The sequence below is a fragment of the Hylobates moloch genome, unplaced genomic scaffold, assembly GCF_009828535.3.
Source record: "Hylobates moloch isolate HMO894 unplaced genomic scaffold, HMol_V3 SCAFFOLD_6, whole genome shotgun sequence".
Taxonomy (NCBI): domain Eukaryota; kingdom Metazoa; phylum Chordata; class Mammalia; order Primates; family Hylobatidae; genus Hylobates; species Hylobates moloch.
The window spans coordinates 21,622,751-21,644,690 of NW_026652281.1; the positions used below are offsets into that span (position 1 = coordinate 21,622,751).

A 21,940-nucleotide genomic window follows, 5' to 3' on the forward strand; every position below is an offset into this window, starting at 1 on the left:
ATGACAGGACATTTCCTTTATTTCCATTTTTCATCATGTAATGTAAATACTAAAGTAAGTACAGTCACGACCTAGTGTTTGGCTCCTATTCCCGAAATGATTTTAAAAATAATAATCAGCATCTATGAAAACCTTCACAGGGTAGTAATATGATAAGCACTGTTGGCAAATGTTTTCTCTAGTTATATCCTGAAGTGTGGTAGGAAAAAAAACCCAAGGAAGTATATTTCTTCCATGAGCATTTCCTGATAATTCTAGTCAAAGATGATGTTTCATGGCAGCCTTCGTGAAAGCAAACAGAAGAGCACAATGTTAAAAACACATCAAAGTGGAGTTCTGCTAGAATCAGGTTGGGAGTCAAGTCTTCTCTCTCTTTGGCCTTCTCTCCTGTAAGGAACCTCCAGCCATGTCCCTACCCAATCCAGACCTGGGCAGAAACCTGGTAAATATTCCATTCATGTGGTCTACATCTAATACTTTATGGGCAAAGGCCATTCTCCTAGGCCAGTCAGCAGCATGCTAAGGAACTCCTGAAATTGAGTCAGATGGTCTTCCTTGCCTGTAGCAGTCCTTTGGTTCACGAGATAGAAAATAACTTAAATATGGACAATGTTTGCATTACTGAGCAATTTTTCACGGTCTGCAAAGGGCTATCCCTGCCCTAGTCTCTTGCCCTTCTGACAACCTTCCTATGGACCTTTTCCCATTGAGAAAGGGAGCTGAGGAGACAGAAATGAAATTCAAACCAGGCCAGAGCTCACCTAAAAGGGGCCATTTCACTCCTTTTCAGCCACCAGCCCTTTACATTCCTTCTCCCTGGTGACCTCATCAGAACCTTCTCATGAGAGGTCAGCTATGATGCAAGACCTTATAGAGGCCAGATGGCATTGAAATAACACCTGCAGCTCCCTTACATGTGAATAATTGCTCATACTGAGAGACTAAAACCTTTAGGACTTCAGGGACCTGAATGAGGCAATGGTCTAAAGTGGGCTTGCGATGGAAGCAAGAGGTAAGTGGTAAAAGTGAGTATCAGGGCAGCAGGTTGTTTGACCCCTTTCTTGTTATGGGCATGCATTCCTTTATTCCTACTAATATGGGTTAGGTGCCTATCCATGGCAAGAGCAGTTCTAGGCAGGGAGAGGCCCCTACCCACCCAGAGCTGACGGTCTAGGGCTTGCTTACATTCTAGGTTTCAGCGGGAAAGCAAGAACACCCAACCCCCTGCTTTTGATTCTACGTTAGTACCTCAGCGCACCTGTGCGAACACGTGCTGCAGCCAGGGTAGGGGCTCAGAAACTGGTTGACAAGATGAGCAGCGGGGTCCTAGGGGATTGGGCGGGAAGGGCCCACAAGGCCATATTCCAGGCTCTTCGGCCGCGAGTGACCCCTGAGAGGTGGGGATCTCCGAGCTCGCCCGACGTCTCCATCCCAGCCAGGAGCTTGCGAAGGGGAAGGAGGGCAGAAGCAGAGTGGGACAGATGTGGTTCGTTCTGGGGCTTCCTGTCCACGAAGATGTATAATTCTAGCGACCCGCCCGGGATTTTGGAATCCTAGCGGACCCAAAAGACAGCAGAAGTCACCGCAGAGGATGCCACCCCGCAGGGCAGCCCGCCCAGAGCGACGGTCTCACAGGTTCCGGCGCCGTCGAGCGCCCAAGCCTCCTGTTGGCCGCCATCTGTGCCCGCAACGCCCTGGGTCGAGAGGAGGAGACCCGAGGCGCCGGCAAGTCCCCCGCTGCCAGTGGCCCGGAGGGCAGGGGTGAGGACGGGGACGTGTACTGAACTTTGGGAGGTTTGCGGGGCTGGAGTTTTGTTTCAGAGATAGCCAGATAGAGATCAGAACCTTTTCCAGAGAGCCCAGGTTTCCACTTGTGGCTGGGCGACCCGGTCCGGAACTCATCCTTTCTGGGCCCTCAGCTTCCTCTGGGCGGGGCTCCGATGGGGCAGCTAAGTTCCGCGCCTCCTGCGGGCGCCAGGTACTGGCGTGTCGACCCGCGCTGCTGTTGGCTTCTTGCTCCACAGCGCTATGCGCGCGGCGGCTCCGAGGGCTCCTGGTCTCTCTCAGCCAACGGCCTTCTGGGGCCGCCGCCTCCCTCCAGAGCCGCTCGGGTCCCATTGCAGAGAGCCCCGCAGCGCCCGCTGGCAGCCACAGCACTTCGCAAAAACCAACTTCCCCGCCGCCTGCGCGTCTCCCCAGCCTGCCCTCGGCCGCAGGCTACTGGACGGCGGTTACGGGGCGGTCCCAGAGCCACCACGATTGGCTGTCGGCTCCGCCAGTCATGGGCTGATGACGCCCCGGGGCTGGCTCCGCCCCTCGCGGCGGCCCCGCCTCCCCTCCAGAGCCTGGTCCGCTTAGCCCTGCATTTCGCCTCACTCGTTGAGCAGGTCCGTGAATTGTCAGCGCGCTCCGCGCGACTGTGTAGTCGCGGCGGCCGCCAGCCTTGCCGCACTCCCCCTGAGGTGCCCGCTGGAACCAATGTGCCCTGGTCCACTGGGCCGTAAGCAGCCACCGAGTGGGGGCAACTTGGCCCTTAGAACCCGCAGCAGGGACGTCGGTTTGCGATCGGGACTTGGCGAAGACGGTGAGTGGCCGCGCGCCGGGCTAGCGGCTCCTCTCGGCGCGGTTCGGCGGCGGCGAGAGGGGACGGGACGCGTCCTGGCGCTCGGCGGTCCGTTCATCCGAGCGTGACCGCTGTGGGGAGGTCAGGGCTGGGCGGGATTTACTCCGTGCCAATATCCCCACTCCCGAACTTCTTGTCAAAGCATCCCAACGCCGCCCGGGACGCGGCTCCAGTCCGCACCAACTTGGCGTAATTGACATGGGTAGGTGGGGCCGGGACGCGTCCCCTGCTCCTCTGCGGCAACGACACGGAGCGCTGGGGCGGCCTCCGCGCCCGCGGCGTGCGGACCGCGGTACCTGAGAAATTACCCGCGCTGTGCCGCACGATAAGACCCGGCGTCTGCGTCTGGATCCCCAGGCTGAGCGAGCGCTCATCGGGCTCAAGGTGGGTCTCAGCGCCAGAGAACTGGAGTACCAGCCGGGTTCTGTAGCGGAGGCTTCAGTGCTCTGCCGCTACTGAGAGGAATTGAGAGCACTGCTGGGCTTTGAACTTTCTAAAGTAATTGCTTTCTATTAGCACTTGAATCCATGACCCTCCTGAGGTGCTGGGACCTCCACATCCACCCGCAAGGGGTGTCCGAAGGACTTCGTTAGGACCAGGCGGGAGCTGCTGTCGGTTCTGGTGCCCAGAGCCTTGGAGAATCCTAGAGGCTGCGAAAGGGATTGTCAGCCTGGTCGGTTGGTGTTTGTTTGAGCACCTGCGTGTTTAAGTGATGAAGTTCAGTCAGGAATTGACAGCAGAGAACTCAAGGTTAAACCTGACACTCCGTTTGTGACTCGATCTGGGTTAGATTGTTTTTTCCCCCTTAATGGTAAGGGGGTAAAAGCAGCTTGTTTTTCTGAGGCCAACTACATGCGTGTAGTTTATATTATGTGTGGACTAAATAGAATTCAATACGATATTTTCTTATAATTCTTACTTGACATGAATAAGAGCTTTTGAAAATACTAGACAGAAACAAGTCCAGAATTTGGGGACGTTTAGACCTTTGAAAATACATGAAAATGTTCAGATATATAGTTCTGTATGTGTATATGAAGATGTAGATGCACATATACACACATATATACGTTTATATGTGTGCGTGTATGTGTATATATAAAATTAAAAGGTGAATGAGGTAAATATATGAAGGGGAAAATCAGCCTTGAACTTCCTTTGGGTCACAGAGATGGATCCTCTGAGCTGTGGGGTGTTAGTGAGTGTGTATGCGTAAGCATGTCTGCATCTGCCTGGTCTGTCTGGGTCAGAGTATGTCCATGAACTTTACGAGCGTTCAGTTCAATACCACTCAGTGCAGATTCCGCGTTCCTGTTTTACAGCCCAGCAGCCGCCAGCCGGCCCATCTGTTAAAACATAACATGTGCACTTCAGTCCGACCACTGGGGTGGAGCCTGGGTAGGGGGCAACTCTTAGCAGAAACAACATGCTACAAACAAAGCCTGCCTCTCAAGTTCTATTTTCATTCAATATTTGGCCTGAACTTGCAGTTTTGGTGAGGCAGAAGGAAGTGTTTGTCTCTAGAAATGGCAAACTGCATTTTGTGAAATAATCATAGCCACGGCTTGGGGAGGGGGAGCTTCTAGGAGAAAAAAAAAATCTCTCCAGAAATGTGGTGCTTGTCATATCACCATGCAACACGGGTTTACAGCTTTGCAGTATGGCATGTATATCAGAAAGCCTTTGCTTTTGCTTGTTAAAATAATGCATTAAAACGGAATCATTTTGCACCAAAAAAGAAAACAACCCACCTTAATAGAAGTAAACAGAGCTTTATTGCAGAGGCTGTAGTTAAGACTGCCTTGGTATTTCTAATGAAACATGCTTTTAGGAATTTATAACCTGGACATATATTCATAGTCAGTCTAATCACTAGTTGCAATGATTCACAATTTATAGTTTTAAAATAACAAAAAGGCTTTATCATAAAAATTCTGATGACTAAAATTGTATGGGAGGAGTATAATAGCTTAATAAGTTCTTGCAGCCAAGTGACTGATACTTTAAAAAACAATAAATTCCTTTAATAGCATAATTACTTTAGTGGCAAAATAAAGGCAGTATTTTTGAGAAGCATAGTTCATATTTTTCCCAATAATTTTATGCTCATAATTACATTTCAATAATGGTGTTCATTATATATGGGCGGAATAAACTGAATGGTTTTTAAGGGCTCATCACAAGAAGTATTGTTTTCAATTTTATGGTATATAAACATTTTGGGGAAAACATGCAAAACACTAATCTGTGAGTGTCTTTAAATTTCTAACGGACAATATAGACATAATAATTTTCCCACCTTGATATGAATCATCGAAATTAACTAGGCTGTTTCTTAGAAATTCAGTTCTTGGGCAGGACTTCAGTCCCAGGGTTTCAATTTAGGGGTCTGGGATGGAGCTTAGAAATCTGCATTTTCACAGGCACCCGCAAGTGATTCTGATGCCAGGGATCCCTTCACTGTACTTTGATAAACACTGGAATGGTGTTAATGACATAAAAGAACAATTATAGTCTGTGAGTTGATTTAACAAATAATTGTTGAGAAATGTCCAGGTGGCATTTACTGGCCATGTGAAATTTATAGGTAATGCAGTAACTCTCTGTCTTCAACAATGGACCCCTTTTGTCTTACGTCTGAAAGTGTTTTGGAATCCTCAGCTATCCCTATTCCAGGCTGGCCCTGATTCTAAGGAAGTCTGCCTGATGAAACAAGACCTGATGAATTTAAGACCCACCCCTCAAACCCCAGTCTTAGTTCCTTCACCCCCCACTCTGAGTTCGGTGGGGTCCTGGGATGCTCTGGATTGGCTTTGCCAGTCCTAATTCACACGGTTGAGCATTTCCTCCTGCAAGGTAAAATCCTTATCTTCATGGGGCACCCTTTTTCTCTTTAAAAGCTGTTCTAGAACAAAGCCCAGCACCTCAGATGGGCTACTACAGACTATATGAGGTCAATGATCTCCTAGGGAAGCTGTGACTATTTTGCTTGTGGCCAGGAAGAGTGTCCCAGGCCACCCACCCAGAGGCCCAGAGATTCTTACTTTCTGAAAGTCACCTTAGGAGTATTTTGAGCTGCCCAATTAATTGGGTAAATAGATTTTCTCATTGTCACAGAGATGTGGGTTAAGAATTGTTTGCTACCTCCCCTTTCACTGAGAGCACTGTGAATTTTTATTAATTATTGCCAATTAGTTTTTTATTTATCATTTGATACTGACATTTGGATTCTGTTCTCCCATTTCAGACTGGCATAATTCTCCATTTAAGACTACTCAATAAGGTTTGAAAGAGAAAGGATCTATCAGAAGTTACCCTTCCCTCTTTCTACCATCCAAGTAGCTAAAAAAAAAACGACTTCTTTCAGAGGTGAGAAGTATCCTGATAACAAAAGGATGTGGATAGGCCAGGGTATTGAACTTGGATTGTTCCAGACCACTGGATCGTCACTGGGACTTTTTCAGAGTAATTTCTGTTTAAAGAAGCACTTGGCAGGCATGTTGATAGGTCACTTATCTTAACAATCCTTTGAAGACAATGATTTTTTTCCACTTTGTTACAGATGAGCAGCTACAAAAGGATAATATTTAGATCTTGTCTTTCATATTCAAAGATGGCACCAATAACTGAGAAGTTGGCCTTGCAACTTAAATTGTTTTGATTTAGGATCGTGGTGATATGATAGGGTTATGCTTAGTCGTTCATATCATCTACAATTTTTTTAACCTTTTTCTTCAAGTTGTTTCTTATATTGAATGTGACCTTGTAGTAGTTTTCTTTATAAAGTTAACTACCATATATAATAATTAGTTCAATGACCCTGACCTTAACCAGACACTCTTGACCCAGAGAGGCAAATAATTTGCTAAAAGTCCCAGATTACAAAAGCAGCAAAGCCTACATGTAGAATCCTTTAGACCTGTGTTTTAGCCCTGTGCTGTTTTGTCTATTGTCATGTTAAGCTGCTAATGTTTTTGCTCTGGCAAAATAGAGTTGCTTTTGTTTTATTTGCCTAGCTTCTGTGTGATTGGATAGACTTAGAAAAATGGAAAAGCCTAAAATATACTATCCACAGCCCCTGATCATACAATGGGACTGATTTCTGCCCAGTTACAAAAACTATAGTAGAATGCTGCTTTTCTTGAAACTGGGCCATAGGTCATTGCAAGCTTCTAAGCAACAATTCTATTATAACTTTTTTTTTTTTAGCTGTGGCATTCTTCTGGCATCTAACTTTCCTTTGACAAATTCTTTTCAAGTTTTTTATGCTTCTTTTCTTACCCTTATCCCCATAGCAAAATCTTCTTGTAAAAAATTCACTTTTTAAGTCAGTCTGCCCTCTTAACATCTCCCAGTTCTTCCATTTTAGCCATTTTACCATTTCTCCTCCGAAATACCCCCTTAAGTTCCCAACCTTCACTTTAGCTTTTTGGGTCTAGTAATATCCTCTAATATAGGACAGTCATTGAGCTACAGAAGTTTCACAACAGCTTAAGCTTGTGGATTTAATGATAGCAGTAGTAAGAAAAAAGAAAAAGATGAAGGATAATACTGAAGTTGTGTTGATATGTGTATCATATTAAATATTCCCAGCTTACAGTGTCAGTGGGAAATTTAAGATCCAGATGAATGAAGTGACAGATGCACTCATCTGTGGCCTCACAGACACTCTCCTGACACAAGCTGAAAAATATAACTGAAGACAGCATCCTGGGTTACACAAGGAAAACAAATGTTAAGCTCTGAGAAAAGAACTGGGCAAAAAGTGAAGGGTCAGGGGTGGGATGGGTAGGATGGTGGAAAAGAAATACCTCCAGTAAAATGCCAGACAGGGTGGTAAGAAATTTATAGAGGTGCAGACGGTTTGGGGTTTCTTGGGGGCATTGATTCTGTTTTATATTGTCCTCACAACCTGCTCACCCTACTTGCTTTAAATAATTTATTATAGCAGCAGGCCTTCCCCTGGTTAGTTTCTTTTTTTTTTTTTTAATAACTTTTTCCTTCTCATCTCTGGGTCTAATCAGAGGCATATATAATAGTGTGGCTGCTCTGGAGCACTTAGGAAAATCTGTGATCAATATCACTGTATTATAAACCTATGGCTGTTTTGTTCTATTTTGCAGTGTTTTCTTCTCTGTTATATTAACTCAGTATCTGTATTTTAAACAATACTTTGTTAATCTCTGCACAATGTTACTTCTTGGCTTATTCCTTTTGGCTGGAACTATCTTTTGAGTAATCCGTCATTGGACCACCATTGATCTAATGATGTATTTATTGCTCACTGTTGCAGTAGTGGCAAGAAACCCAGTGTGGTTCTAAAAATTTTTTTTTTTTTTTTTTTTTTGAGACGGAGTTTCACTCTTGTTGCCCAGGCTGGAGTGCAACGGCACGATCTCGGCTCACCACAACCTCCACCTCCTAGGTTGAAGCAATTCTCCTGCCTCAGCCTCCCTAGTAGCTGGGATTATAGGCATGTGCCACCACGCCTGGCTAATTTTTTATTTTTTAGTAGAGACGGTGTTTCTCCATGTTGGTCAGGCTGGTCTCGAACTCCCGACCTCAGGCGATCCGCCCGCCTCGGCCTCCCAAAGTGCTGGGATTACAGGCGTGAGCCACCACGCCCGGCCCTAAAAATTTGATTAAAAAGAAATCAAGTTTTTGCATTGCGAAGCCATCCAATTATGTTAGGAGCTGCCGAGTATATTTTATGCTAAAATATAAACATATTTCAAGTGAGCAAAATGTGCTGTTTTTGAAGGCTTTTAAAACTTTGCTATGAAATCATAGAACAACAAGAGACCTCATAATTGGGAAAATTATGAGTACACTCCCCCACCCCTGGCAAAGGTAAGATGTAGTACTTTTTCAGATTATAGCCTTGAACACTAAAATAGATAGACTTATCTTTTTAATTGACAATAATGAAAACAGTGGTGATCAGAACTAGCTCCCAGTCCTTAAATGATATTTCAGGTAATCTTTACAAATGAAAGTGAGCTGAAATTAATTAACAAATACTAATTGAGTACCTATCATGGGCAGTACTTCTCTACTTAGCCAATTCAGGATTCAGTTCAAATATTAATGCCTTTGGGAAGCTTTTCACTGTCCCCGTTTGACCTGATGTCTTCTTCAGGCAGAACCCTTATCTCCTGTATTCTCCTTCTTGGAGCCCCTTGAGGGGAGGGACCACACTTTTCATCTTGTAGCTTCTCAAGCAAGGTTACTCAAGAAACAGTTGCTGGGTGCACTAGAGGCTACGAAGAATTACAAGTGAACATTTACAAGGCCTTAAAAGGATATGCATAAAAATAGTTCACCAAAAGTTTGAATGGTAGCAATAACTGAATCCTAGTGTTCGACTGTCAACTTTAGCAGTGATCTCAGCACTTCGTAGAATTATTATATCATCCATTCCTGCTCCATCCATCTCCAAAGTCCCTCCATTTCGTTTTTACCTTGCCTCCTCCTCTCGCTACCTTCCTATGTGTCTTCTTTAAGGATGTCTTCAACTCCCACCCTAGGCTAGGTCATCTCCCCTGATTTCTCCTTTGTTCCCATACCCCTTGTCATATCTTGAAAAGGCAGCTGACTTATGAGTCCTACTTTGAAACTGGGGACAGCTTCACTCTAATGTCATTTGAAGTTGAAAATGGCTCGGTTCCTTTTATAATCCAATGCAGGTGACTAAGCTTTGGCCATGGGAGGTTTAGGGGCCTTTGAAGAGCAAAATGGTGCTTGGCCTGGAGGCTGCTAATGTCTGAAGTTCAGCACGAAGGGGAAGCTTGACATTTGTTGAGGGAACCTTTTTTTATTTTATTTATTTATTTATTTATTTATTTATTTATTTTTGAGAAAGAATCTCGCTATGTCGCCTAGGCTAGAGTTCAGCAGCACAGTCTCGGCTCACTGCAACCTCCGCCTCCTGGTTCAAGTGATTCTCCTGCCTCAGCCTTCCGAGTAGCTGGGATTACAGGCACGCACCACCACACCTGGCTAATTTTTGTATTTTTTAGTAGAAATCGGGTTTCAGCATGTTGGCCAGGCTAGTCTTGAACTCCTGACCTCAAGTGATCTGCCCACCTCAGCTTCCCAAAGTGCTGGGTTTACAGGTGTGAGCCACCACACCCAGCCTGAGGGAAACTTAAAAAAAAAAAAAAAATTCCAGCAAATTTTTTTTCATAAACTAATTTTTGTAATACAGTTGACCCTTGAACAACTGTACAGGTTTGAACTGTACAGGTCCACTTATATAAGCAGATCGAAAATACAGTATTGGCAGGATTTGAAAGCCAGATACAGGGAGGACAGAGTTTTTGTATGTAAATGGATTCCTCCGGACCAAATAGGGGACTTATATTGGTGGATTTCATTATATGTGGATGTCCTGGAACCAGTCCCTCGTGTATACTGAGGGAAGACTGTAGTTTTCGTTTATAAATCTCCTTTTCTTTAGAAAGCACCCTCTACATAGTCATGTTTAACACATGGTCTGATGGCTTAGGTAAACACTAGTCCTGGGCAATGGGTTACTGAGGTCATGTACAGACCATGCGTCCATGTGTACAGGCCAAGGATCAGCTGAATTAAGCCTAAATACCTGAAGAGGCCATTAGAATAGCCTTTTTCTGTTGGATCTTATGGGGCTTTAAATGATTGCAAGAAATCAAGGTCCCCTATTTTCTGTCTCATCTGGGAGATGGAGCCTTACTTGACGTAGGTGCTTTCTTCTCATGTCTGCCTGCCAAGAAGAAAATAGAAAATTGAATGGTTAAGCCTAGGAGGTACTTAAATGTTTAAGGCCACAGAGAAGATGAGCAACCCCAGATTAGGTCATGAACTCAAATGCTGGTTTCTCCTGGGTCTTGCAAATCAGGAGCACCTGTTTCTGCATATCCTGGGGCTTCTGCTTTTGCCTTTGGATCCGGGGGTTGGGAGGACTCAAGGGACGTTCCAGATGAGGGTGTAGAACCAATTACATGCGGACCCTTTCTTGCAACTAGTAGATGTTCTCCCTGTGGAAATTTGCTTTGGCATTTTCCCATATCTGCTTTTCAGTATCCTAACTATTAAATCTTATTCCTCTTACACTTTGCACATACTGAGGTTCTCAGTCAGAAAGTTCTTACCTTTTGTTTCCCTAATTTCAACTTACTCCTTAATTCAGCCTCCAACTTCCAATACTGTTTTCCTTCCTTTGATATTCTCTTTCCCCATCTTTTCAGGTAAGGACTCCACTTTATAAAAGCTCTGTTACCATCAGTGTCACCATTAATCTTTTCCCTTCGAGAGTAATGCATTTTTGACCATTCTCAAAGAACTTGCTTAGAGCATTCCAATGTGATTTTCCGATGGGATATTACATGCTCTGACAGCCTACACGGTAAAAAAGTGATTAGCCTCACAAAACCTTAGTTCTCACCAACCTTACCCATCCTTGCCAGTGATACCTCCCCCTTGTTTGTCTAATTACTCTTACCATGTCCTGCTCACATATCTGTCATTGAGAAACAAGATCATATGGCTCAAATAGCAACACACATATTTATTACAAGATGAGGTTTTCTATAAAACCAAAACAAATATACACAGAATATGGAGAAGGGCAGGCCTACCCTGATTTCTTTAAAAACAGGACATGTGGACTGATGTGTCTTTTGTTGATAGATTCTTAATTTGTTGTTTTCACTAGCTATGGTCTGTTTCTCTTTTTAGGCTAAGTTATTACTTTTATAGCTAATGTCAACAGTTGTCACTTTTTTCATTCCCTTCAGAATTATTGCCAGTGAGTTTCGGGTTTTTCTTTATTTATTTTACTCTATTTTTTGTGTTTTGGGTGATCTACCTAATTAAGTTGTGTTGTTTCTAACCTCTTCATTTATTTTTCTACCACTTTCCTGCCCCTGGCAACATCTCACAGTTAGATACCATCCTTACAGTCAATGAATTTCCACTTTCACTGCAAATTAGCAATGAAGACATTAAATGGAATCCCGATAGTGACCCTTTCACGAGCTAAGGCACCATTTACTATTCTGTTTTAATTATGGTCTCTTAGCAAATTTTTACCAGTTATAATGTTCACCCCATTTTCCAAGTAATGTTTCTCAAATACTGTATGAAATCATGAAATCTGTGTGTATTATATTTTCTGCTCTCTGTTACATGCAAAATTTATAATTCTATAATTTTCTTATAGGAAAAATTCTTATTAGACTGGAATGGTTAATTTGGTTTCATGCCATCCTGCTTTTGGGGGGTTGTGAACCACCAGACATTGATGTAATCTTTTATTTGACTTCCTTTCTAACCCCCACCATCAGTTCCCCAAGCAATAATCCTACTCCATCCCTTCCCTCCATAGTCAGTTATCATCTATGCTTTGTGTGTGTGTGTTGGTCGGGGGTGGGTATTAAATGGATATTTTTTTTGGTCCCTAATATTTTCACTTTTTAAAACTCTACATGGCTGAAAAAAAAAGCCAGTGTCATCTGATGATATCTTAGTCTGTTTGGGTTGCTGTAACAAATAGACTGAGTAACTTATAAACAACAGAAATTTGTTACTCACAGTTTTGGATGCTGGGAAGTTCAAGATCAAGGTGCCAGCAGATTTGGTGTCTGGGGAGGGCCTTCTTCCCCACAGATGGTGCCTTTTCACCATAACTTCACGTGGCAGAAAGGGCTAGCTAGCTTTCTGGGGTCTCTTTTTATTTTTATTATTATTATTATTATTATTATTATTATTATTATTATTATTATTTATTTATTTATTTTTTGAGACAAGGTCTCACTGTGTTGCCCAGGCTGGAGTAGAGTGGCACAGTCTCGGCTCTGCAGCCTTAACTTCCTGAGCTCAAGCAGTTCTCCCACCATAGCTTCCCGAGTAGCTGTGATCAGAGATGCGTGCCACCATGCCCAGCTAATTTCTGCATTTTTTGTAGAGACATGGTTTCACCATGTTGCTCAGTCTGATCTTGAACTCCTGAGCTCAAGCGATCTGCCCAACTTGGCCTCCCAAAGTGCTGGGATTACAGGCGTGAGCCACCACAATCGACCTAGGGTCTCTTTTTATAAGGGCACTAATCCCATTCAGGAGGGCTTATAATCAATTCTCAAAGGTCCCACCTTCTAATATTATCACATTGGGGATTAGGATTCAATGTCTTTTTGGGGAGATATAAATATTTAGACTATAACAGACGGTCAAGATTTTTTCATCTTTTCTGTTCTGGTAAGTCTACCTCCTTACAACATTGCACCTCTTCTCTGGTCTCCACATTAATCCTCTTGTCCCTGTACAATGTGAAACTGTTTTTGCTTCCTTAACATCTGGCCTGTGCCTGGGATCTGTGATACTCCTATGTGATCTCTATTGAAACTCTTGTAATTGGATAAGAGCTGAGTTGGCTGCTTTATAGCAACAGAAGACTAATGAAAAGTATGCTTTGTTTAGGTCATGGGAGAAGAACAGATGTCTCAGACAGGTGGGAGGTGAAAGTCAAAGTTTAAATTTAACATGTAGGGAAAGCCACAGACAGAGATTATTTGGTACTGGCTACTCATGCTAAAGTACCATCTTTCTATTGTGATTTCTAGGGTGTTTCCCCTTGGGCTTTTCTGGGTGACTATGCCAGTGTTGTAAATTAAAAAGCTGTCTCATCTCCTATCCTAGGATTCTTGAGATCACTGGGCTAGAATCAGAGTCCTAGTTCCTGTCCTAGACCTTCTAAGAGACAAAGAAATTAGTGATGTTTCCAAATGGAAATGTCCACATGGAAGTAATATGGTACACTTGATAGTATATCTCCTGCATACAAAACAAAAGACTCCAACTCAAATTGACATAAGCAGTAAGCAAGTGTATTATCTCGTGTGAGAAGTAAGGCAGGTGGCAGGATTGGTTGATTCAGTGGCACAGTGATGTCATCAAGGAAACAGGGTCCTTTCATCTCTCTGCCTCTGTTGTCCTCAGGGACCATTCCAGTCTAAGACTGGTTCTTTTCGTATTTGCAAGATGGCTTCAGCAGTTTAGATGTTACTTGGAGACAAGACAATATCTACAGCACATAGCTGCCCCCATTCCAAGATCTCCTTTTGAAGAATATGAAATTATCGCTAAGAAGAATCCCAGAGGACTTCTCAACTCACTGATCAGAACTGCTTTGCATGTCCATCTGTCAGTGTCACTAACAAAGGACCACCATCATTGCCTGACGGAGGGAGGAGGTGTACTTGAACAAAGTTAGGATTCTGTTAGCAACAAAGAGGTATGTATAGGTATGTTGGGGGATGGGGTAGGGGGGTAGATGTTGGCAGGCAGTGTGTCTACTACTTGTTGTGACTTGGAAAATAACTATGAAATTCCCCTCATGACTATCTGGATACAAAATGGCAAGGCCTAGGCAAGAGGAAAGGCACAATGCAGACTAATTAAGGACAGAGAAATGTGCCAAAATCAATAATTATTCTGATTAGAACCACAATAAACCCTAATGAACTTGAATGTACTAATTTATATCTATTTGTACTAAATAAGTGTATGATCTTTACTGAATGAAAAAGATTAAAATAATTTGCTTATTTCTTAATAATTCTATATTTCTGGCATATTATTTTGCAGTATAGGCTATTTGAATATAAAATTTTTTATTAACTTTATATTTCATAGCATTAACAATACTGATAATTACTGATGAATGTAAATGGCCATTATTTATTGAGTACCCTTTTGTAAATTAGGATTTTAGCATCCAAGAGGAGCTAGTAATTTGCTTAGGTCACATAGCTACAAAGTGGCTAAGCTAGGATTAGACTCAGGTTCAGCTTGCTCTCCATGGTTTCCCTTTGCTTGGAAGACAATCCCAAGACTACCATGGCTTACAGGGCATTGGGTGATCGGGCCTGCTTATCTTTGTGACCTCATTACTTACCCTCTGGCCCTCACTCAATTTTCCAACCACACTGGCTTCCATGTTGTTAGTCTAGTGAGCCAGTCCCATTCCCACCTCTGGTCCTTTGCATTTGCTGTTCCCTCCACTTGGATCACACATCTTCAGTTTGTATGGCGGCATCCTTTCCATTCAGGCCTTTGAATGTCTCCTCTTCACAGGTGCCTCCCAGGACTACCCCATCTCATCTGTTAGGATCCCCTGCACTACCACAAATTTTCTGTTTCTGCCCCATTTTTGTTTCCTTCATGGTACTTGCCATAATCTTTTTTTAATTTTTATTTTATTTATTTATTTATTTTTTTTGAGATGAAGTCTCACTCTGTCACCCAGGCTGGAGTGCACTATCACGATCTCGGCTCACTGCAACCTCCACCTCTTGGGTTGAAGCGATTCTCCTGCCTCAGCCTCTCAAGCAGCTAGGATTACAGGCGCCCACCACCATACCTGGCTAATTTTTGTATTTTTAGTAGAGATGGGGTTTCACCATGTTGGCCAGGATGGTCTCAATCTCTTGACCTCAGGTGATCTGCCCACCTTGGCCTCCCAAAGTGCTGGGATTGCAGGCATGAGCTGCCGCACGTGGCTTCACAATCTTATGTAATTTGCTCATTTGTCTGCTTGTTTTTATCTGCCTCCCCTACTAGAATATAAACTCCATGAAGGTAGAGACCTTAGCTGTTTTGTAAAGCAAATGAACAAACGAGTGAATAAGTTAATGAAGGAATGATTATTTAGAAGTTTTGGCCTCTAATAATCCAGTCTGTATCTTCTACACTAGGAATAAAGTAGGGTGCTGGTTGTCATTTGAGCTGAATATATCCCTCTCAGATTTTTTTCCTATAAAATTTAAAAACTAAAAAAAATTATTCATTTTGTTTGAGGATGAAAAAAGATACAGATATCAAAGTTCTTTGATATAGGCGTATTATGTCAAGTTTCAAGAGAGCTTAGTGTACATAGTCCTCGACTTAATGATGGTTTGACTTTTTTCAACTTTATGATGGTACCCATACAACCATTCTGATTTTCACTTTCAGCATAGTATGCAATAAGTTACATGAGATATTCAATACTTTATTATAAAATAGGCTTTGTATTAGATGAGTTTACCCCATGGTAAGCTAATATAAGTGTTCTGAGCATGTTTGAGATAGGCTAAGCTAAACTATGATGTTCTAGGTGTATTAAAGCATTTTCGTATACGATATTTTCAACTTATATTCGGTTCATAAAGACATATAAACCCCTTGTAAGTTGAGAAGCATCTGTACAAGAGGTAAATTTGAGTAATACTCAACGTTAGTTTTTTTTAATTGATTGCAGTTTTAAGTACACCGTTTTTAATTTGACATATCTTTTAAAAATGAAGATACTTAGAAGACTAAATTGCAAACTGGGATAATTCATTTTTTTTTCATACTTTAAGTTCTAGGGTACATGTGCACAACGTGCAGGTTTGTTACATAGGTATACAAGTGCCATGTTGGTTTGCTGCACCCATAAACTCATCATTTACATTAGGTATTTCTCCTAATGCTATCCCTCCCCAGCCCCCCACCACCTGACAGGCCCCAGTGTGTGATGTTCCCCTCCCTGCATCCAAGTGTTCTCATTGTTCAATTCCCACCTAAGAGTGAGAACATGTGATGTTTGGTTTTCTGTCCTTGTGATAGTTTGCTGAGAATGGTGGTTTCCAGCTTCACCCATGTCCCTGCAAAGGACATGAACTCATCCTTTTTTATGGCTGCATAGTATTCCATGGTGTACATGTGCCACATTTTCTTAATTCAGTCTATCATTGATGGACATTTGGGTTGGTTCCAAGGCTTTGCTATTGTGAATAGTGCCGCAATACACATAGGTGTTCATGTGTCTTAGTAGCATGATTTATAATCCTTTGGGTATATACCCAATAATGGGATCACTGGGTCAAATGGTATTTCTAGTTCTAGATCCTTGAGAAATCGCCACACTGTCTTCCACAGTGGTTGAACTAATTTACACTCAACAACAGTGTAAAAGCATTCCTATTTCTCCACATCCTCTCCAGCATCTGTTGTTTCCTGCCTTTTTAATGATCGCCATTCTAACTGGTGTGAGATGTTATCTCATTGTGGTTTTGATTGCATTTCTCTGATGACCAGTGATGATGAACATTTTTTCATGTGTCTGTTGGCTACATAAATGTCTTCTTTTGAGAAGTATCTGTTCATATCCTTTGCCCACTTTTTGATGAGGTTGTTTTTTTCTTGTAAATTTGTTTAAGTTCTTTGTAGATTCTGGATATTAGTCCTTTGTCAGATGGGTAGAATGCAAAAATTTTCTCCCGTTCTGTAGATTGTGCAGTACAAATTCATTTAAAAAATAAAAAATTTTTTGCATACAATACACATAATTTTTCATTTGAACTCATAACAGTAGTTCACCCTTGTCTGCAGGGAATGTGTTCTAAGTCCCACAGTGGGTACCTGAAACTATGGTTAGTACTAAAATCTATATGTACTATGTTTTTTGCCTACATGTATATACTTATGATAAAGTTTAATTTATAAATTAGGCACAATAGAGATTAACAACAATAACTAATAATAAAAGTAGAACAATTATAACAATACGCCAGCATCACTACTCTTAGGGCCATTATTAAGTAAAGTAAGGGTTCCTTCGAATCTGGCAACAGTTGATCTGATAATGCAGAGGGCTACTAAGTGACTGACAAGCAGGAAGTGTAGACAGCATAGATGCGCTGCACAAGCAGAGGATGCATGTCCAAGTAGGATGGAGTGAGACAGCATGAGATTTCATCATCAGAACGGTGCACAGTTTAAAACTTATGAATTCTTTGTTTCTGGAATTTTCCATTTTATATTTTCAGGCCATGGTTGACCAAGGGTAACTGTAACTGCAGAAAGTGAACCCACAGATAAGGGCGGGGGTGTACTACTGTATCCACTAAAATGATTTATTCTTAGAACTATGTTCTTAGTGATTCTAGGTAACCATGAAGGTACAAGTTGAAAAATAGCTTTACCTCAGATATTAGTTTGGAAGGGGTTGACAGAAATGAAGCAGAATGCTTTCCTCCAAAGTCCTTTTCTATGGCTTTCAGCTTGGGACATTCTCCACTAAAGTGTGTGCTTTCGTGTTTTTTTCTTTCCCTGTCATTCTGTGGGTGGTGTCATTTGCCAACTAAATTGTGAGGCATTATTTTCTGGGGCTTGCAGTGTGACTTCCCCATTCAACTGAATAAATCATCATTTAACGTTGACAAGAACTTCACTTTCCCCTCCTCCCTGCTCATCTTCCCTCGACCGTTCCCCAGGTGATCTCAAAAGCTGTGTTGTCTCTTCACATGGTGTCAGCCTAAACCTACTTGACATTGTTTTCTAGTCCTCTGGTGTTCCCTCTACAGAAAAACTTGTTAGAGTAACTTACTATGAAATATACTTCTGAGCTAAACTTCCCATGTCATATTTTCAAAAGCATATCTGAATTTTTTGGTGAGTAAAATACATCTGTATTTAAAAGTAATTTCTCAAATTTATTTTTAACTGACATATAATAATCGTACATATTTATGGGGTACGTAGTGATGTTTCTGTACATACAATGTGTAGTGATCAGATCAGGGTAATTATCATATCTATCTTCTCAACCATTTATCATTTCTTTGTGTTGGGAACCTTTAATATATCTTTTCTAGCTATCTGAAACTTTATAATGCATCATTGTTAACTATAGTCATTCTAGGGTGCTATAAAACACTACAGTGCTATAAAACTAGAACTTGTTCCTCCTACGTAGCTGGAATTTTATATCCTTTAACCAATTTCTCCCTATCCCCAACTTCCTCCTACCCTTTCTAACCTCTAGCAATCGCTGTTCTGCTTTTTACTTCTGTGAGATGAACTGTTTTAGCTTCTGTTATGAGTGAGAACATATGGTGTTTAGCTTTCTGTTCCTGGCTTATTTTACTTAACATAATGTCCTCCATTTCCATCCATGTTGCTGTGAAATTACAGAATTTCATTCTTTTTTATGGCTGGATAGTATTCCATTGTGTATATATACCACATTTTTTAATCCATTCATCCATTGATGGACACTTAGGTTGATTCCATATTTTGGCTATTGTGAATAGTGCTGTAATAAACATAGGGCTGCAGATATCTCTTCAGTATATTAACTTCCTTTCCTTTGGATAAATTCCCAATTGTGGGATTGCTGGATCATATGGTAGTTCTGTTTTTAGTTTTTTGAGGAATCTCTATACTGCTCTTGATAATGGCTGTACTAGTTTACATTACCACCAGCAGTGTATAAGATTGTCTTTTTGATAGTAGCCGTCGTATCTGGGTGAGTTATCTCATTGTGATTTTTATTTGCATTTCTCTATTAGTGATACTGAGCATTTTTCCATATACCTGTTGGCTCATTTTTAAATTGGATTATTTGATTTTTTGCAATTGAGTTGTTTGAGTTCTCTGTATATTCTGGATGTTAATACTTTATCACATGAATAGTCTGCAAATATTCTACTCTTCAGGTTATTGGTTCACTCAGTTAATGTTTTTCTTTGCTGTGCAGAAGAATTTTAGTTTTATGTAATCCCATTTACTTATTTTTGCATTAGTTGCCTGTATTTTTGAGTTCTTAATCATAAAATCTTTTCTCTGACCAATGTCCTGAAGCATTTCCTCTATGTTTTCTTCCAGTTGTTTTATAGCTTCAGGTCTTACAATTAGGCCTTTAATCCATTTTGAGTAGATTTTTGTATAGGGAGAGAGGTAGGATCTAGTTTCATTCTTCTGCATATGGATATCCATTGCTTTTAGCACCGTTTATTGAAGAAACTGTTTTTTCCCCAATGGATGTTCTTGGCACCTTTGTCAAAAATCAGTTGGCCTTATATAGACGGATTCATTAATTTCTGGGTTTTCTGTTTTGTTACATTGGTCTCTATGTGAGAGTAATTTTTAATCTAATTCATCCAGATTGTGTTTATGTTATGCATCAGAGACAAGTCAGAAAAAGAAAGGAAGAGGATGTTATGATGTTGTCTGCGTCGTACTTCCTTCTTACGGATCCTGGCAGGGATCCCTTTCCTCCTCACTTAATTACCTGGGTAGATTTGGGTGTATAATTGTGAGAACTCATCAGGATCCAGGTGCAAATGAGACCAGTAATTAAAGGGCTGGGTCAATGTATCATTAGCATTTAAGTTAAATGGGTACATGGTCTATGTAAGCTCTTGAGAGCCTGCCTTTGACAGCAGTTTTCATATACAGTAGATTTAGCCCTGGCTTAACAGAAGCTTTTCTTTTCCTTTATTTTGTTGTTGTTGTTGCTTTCTAAGCTATGTGGGTGAAAAACAGCATGAGGTTATAACAAAATGTATAGCAAAAGCAGTAGCAATGAGAAAGAGTCCATGATGGATACACACACGTTGCTGGAATATTTCTCAAGTATTTCGGGGGGTGGCTGTGAGGCTTCTTTGGCAGAGGCAAAGTGGAACATGTGCTGTTCCATGTGTGAACACTGTGATTTGAAAGGTCCATTATGATTCACTTCCACTAGAAAGCAACTGCTTTCTAGCTGGTGTAGCCACAGAGTTTTGAAAATTCACTTAAATAGGTGTATTGCAGACTCCTGACATCTGTTTTGGAGATTCAGTTGAGTGTTGGGAATTTGCTTATTCACAAGTGACATGGAATGAGTTATTCTTTATGAGAGTGTTGTACTCTATTCATTTCTTTAAGGTTGTGGATTAAATGTAACAAGAAAAGACTTAAAATTTTGAACAGTCATTTGCTGTGTTACACACCCACATAAATTTGCACTGATTGCCTTCTTCTTAATTTCAAAAACTATGAATGACAATTTTACTTTGCCTAGTAAACCAACTTTACTGAGGTACCCTCAGGCATATTTTGTTGTATTGTAAGGCTTTCTTGCTAGGTATTTGCAATCTTATTGTGCACTGTTTTTCAGTGAGCTTTTAGTTTTTGCCCATAGTTTTACCTAACATATCCTGTGTCTCTGTCTTTTTGTACACTTCTGTTCCATCTCTGAGTATTAGTTTTTGTCTACTCTTTTTATCATTATTAATAAGTTGTTTTCACTCCTCTAATGATTTCAAACCTCAGTGATACTAGAAGTATTGTTTCCTATCACTTTCAACAAAGGTCATTTGTAGCCAGTTCTTCAAACAAAATAAGTAACTAGGACATGAGTCTTTCACTTTTTGCTAGTTAGTTTTCAATTTACTAGGTACTGACATAACATGGCATTTTCACAGGCTGCTTTTTTAAAAAGGTGAAAGCTTTGTTTTAATGGTTCATAACTATTATAATGTTTCTAAATGACAGAGCAAAAAAAGAATTACCACAAAATAAGATTAGTGTGGATATCCTGAGCTGGAAATCATTTGAAACATTTCATGGCTACATTTTGTGCTAAATATAAAAATAATTGTGTTTCCCATGTGTGAGCATCAAAAGCCCCAGTTGGAAGATCACATGGTATAGCAAGTAGGTCACTATTGATGGTAGAACATGAGACAGGAAATGTCACAGCTAAGATTAGAGGCCCAAGCACTATGTCTCACCACGCTTGCTGCATTGGTCATCCAAAGAAGTGGAAGGACTCAATAGGGCTTAACTAACTGTAGACCAACTGGAAAATATTAGCCAAGAAAATCTTTTAATCGGCCATTCCATTTGTTTCTAGATAACTCACTCTCCCAGTTAGGCAAAATAATTGAGCTGCTTGGGTTTGCACATTGGCAGACCTCTGAATGCCAATTAAAATGGCAGCTTTTACATACTAAAAGTATCCATGGGAAGCAATAATCAACTATATACAGTCATAGCTGTAGATTCACCTGGTGTTTGAAATTGTTAACAAGGAATAACCAACCAGTTAAAAATGAATTCTCTTAAAATCTTATTTATCTTCATATTTGAAGGCGTGATAGTATAGGGATGTGGGGGAAAACTACACTTTTAGGGAATCAGTTTCCTTTTCCTTTTCTTTCCGGGCAACATGAGGAAGATTTGTTATTTATATGTAGGAATTTTTACCACAGAAGATACCTAATTTTTGCAAACATACTTGCCTAGTCTAATTTTTAAGCAAAAGACTAGGGAAAAAAAGCAGTGCTCTGCTGCATACCCAAATGAGAGACAATACCTCATTTTTTGGGCCCAGACCAAGATAGAGCCTTGGATTGTGAGCATAGCCATCCCCTCATGCTAGATTGAGCAGTTGAACACATGCCCGAAGAGCTTGAGGTTATTTGGATGAGTAGATAGAGGCATGCCGTGATGACTGCATTTGGATCAGTCATCAGAGCCTTATTC

General features: G+C 41.2%; 1 protein-coding gene across 5 annotated transcripts in view; it reads left to right on the forward strand.

Annotated features, from left to right (window-relative positions):
• Window positions 1–914: 914 nt before the first annotated feature.
• Window positions 915–21,940, forward strand: part of MARCHF3 (membrane associated ring-CH-type finger 3) — a 160,669-nt gene continuing 139,643 nt past the window's right edge. Inside the window, exon 1 of one of the 5 annotated variants that reach the window (XM_058440545.1) lies at window positions 915–1,012. The gene's annotated coding sequence lies outside the window, so the exon portion shown is untranslated. Of the gene's footprint in view, window positions 1,013–2,164; window positions 2,585–2,831; window positions 3,008–6,034; window positions 6,089–13,645; window positions 13,896–21,940 lie in introns of those variants that run through there. The other 4 variants (XM_032156540.2, XM_058440547.1, XM_058440548.1 and 1 more) reach the window with 4 other exon arrangements.